Source organism: Penaeus japonicus, unplaced genomic scaffold (genome assembly GCF_977035675.1).
Source record: "Penaeus japonicus unplaced genomic scaffold, GWHDUDI00000001_assembly GWHDUDI00000025, whole genome shotgun sequence".
Classification (NCBI taxonomy): Eukaryota; Metazoa; Arthropoda; class Malacostraca; order Decapoda; family Penaeidae; genus Penaeus; species Penaeus japonicus.
This window is the reverse complement of record NW_028234427.1, coordinates 24,474,985-24,477,484: the sequence shown is the minus strand read 5'-3', so window position 1 is coordinate 24,477,484 and position 2,500 is coordinate 24,474,985. Positions and strand designations below refer to the sequence as shown.

General features: G+C 30.5%; 1 protein-coding gene across 1 annotated transcript in view; it reads left to right on the top strand.

Annotated features, from left to right (window-relative positions):
* Window positions 1-2,500, top strand: part of LOC122244785 (calsenilin-like) — a 65,660-nt gene that overhangs the window by 27,743 nt on the left and 35,417 nt on the right. The gene's annotated exons all lie outside the window — the stretch shown is intronic.

Sequence of the window (2,500 nt, the reverse complement as noted above, 5' to 3'; positions counted from 1 at the left end):
TTTTCTTCTCCTTTCCTTTTCTATTTTTTTCTTCTTCCTATCATCATCATCATCATCATCATCATTATTGTTGTTATCATTATAATTATTATCATTATTGTCCTTATTATTAGTATTCATTGTTGTTGCTGTTCTTCTTTCTCTTCTTTTTCCTCTCTCTCCCTTTTCTCCCCTTTTCTCTCCTCCTCTTTAATATATTATTGATGCTTATATTTATCATATGTATTTGTTTCAATGTCAGTATATCTATCTATCTATCTATCTATCTATCTATCTATATGTATGTATGTGTATATATATATATATATATATATATATATATATATACATATTTATTTATATATACAATATATATATATGATTATATATATTATATATATAAATATATATATAAGTATATATATATATATATATATATATATATATATTCACACACGCCACACACACACACAAACACACACACCCTCTACACACACATCAACCATATACACACACAACAACACACACACACAATATCTGTAGCTTACACACAAAGAGTCCCCCTAACTAACGGTCCGCAACGACATACAAACTCACTAAAAAAAAATGATGACCGCAAAGAGATTGAATGGGGAAATTGATTCCCTTCTTAAGATTATTTGCAAGGATTGAAACTGGAGATGAAGATATTGATATTGGAAATGAAATGCCATTTCGAACAGACACTTATTTGGAGGAGCGCAGGCTTATCAACTTTCAATTTTCAAAAGGACTGATGGATTACATACGTGTATATATATATATATATATATAATATTATATATAAAGATATTATATATTAATAATATTTATTTTATATATATTATATATATATAGTATATATATATATATATATATTATACATATATATATATATATATATGATTATATACACACACACTCATATTTTCACCTTTCATTCTTCCTATTTATCCCCCCTCTACCATTCCATCTCATATTCTTTCTCTTCCCCTTTCCATTCAATCACCTCTCTTCCATACACTACTCTCTTATTTTTCTCTTACCTCTCATCATCCTGAGATATTCTCTGTCGAAGTCCTCGTAGCTTCAGGTCAACTACCCTATTGACCATTATTTCTCTGCTCTCTCTAAATCCAACCATTCTCACGCTTACATCTGCATCACTTTTGGAGAATTTTGGAGGCTTTGCAAGCTAGTTATTATCTTATTTATTCCTCATCTCTCTACTCTCTCTCACTCTCCTTCTCCTTCTCTACCCTCTCTCTCTCTCTCCATCCGCTCTCTCCTTAAGTCGCCTCATCTTCATAATTTTTTCTACATTTCACCTATTAGATCCAGTGAGATCTCTCTACCCATGCCCATTCCCTTCTCTCTCATCTCTCTCTCTCACTCTCCTCTCTCTCTTCGATCACTTCTCTCTCTTCCTCATCATCTCTCTTATTCTCTATATATTATAGTATATATGTATATTCTAGTTATATAGTATATATATAATATATGTATTATATATAGATTATATATAGTATACATATCATATATATATATAATATATATATATTTTATATATATAATATTAATATATATATATATATAAATATATTATATACATACATACATATATTATTATTATATATATTATATAATATATATATATATATATATAATATATAGCATATATATATATATTGCTCCTTCACTCAAGTCTCTCATCACATTCTCTCTTATCATCTATACCTTATATCATTAGCCTCCATAAATCACTCATCTAGTCTAGTCATAGTATCTTCATATCTCTCTCTCATCTTCATATCTCTCTCTAATTCGCTCTCTCTCTACGCTATCCTCTTTTCTCTCAAGTATCTTAGCATCTATCACGGATCATAACCCCATCACCGCTCTATACTTTCTCTCAGCATTTATGTTGTTGCTATTTTTCTGCTCTTACGCAAGTAAATTTCTCCGTTCATAACCAACGGATGAATTAAAAACTGGGTGACTTTTTTATAATCTTCTATGGTACTATCCATAAAGTAGGTTTCTCTCTACTACTACTCGCGAAAGTTAATCTGACTGCCACAAAATCCCTTTCCTACAACTGCTTCGGGCCGTCACACAACACGCCCGCCCTCACACACCCCTGCCCTTCTTGGGGGGTATTGATCGCTTGTCGGAACTCTTTTACTCGACGGGTATTCAATATGTTTTTGATGGAAGGGGGGGGGGGATTGATGAATTGTTGATGTATTTTTACATCATTGATTGGGTTGAGGTTGATCGAGGAGTCGCTTGGGAATCTTTTTTATTCAATTGTTTAGGGTTTTATTGGTTGTTTTTTGTCCAGTTGGCCAGGCTGATTTATTTTTTAGTGTTGTTTTTATGTCGGTTGTAGCTTTAGTGTGTGTGTTTATATATATATATATATCTATATATATATATATATAATATAATATATATATATATATAATAGATATTAATAATGGTGTGTGTTTGTGTTGTGTAT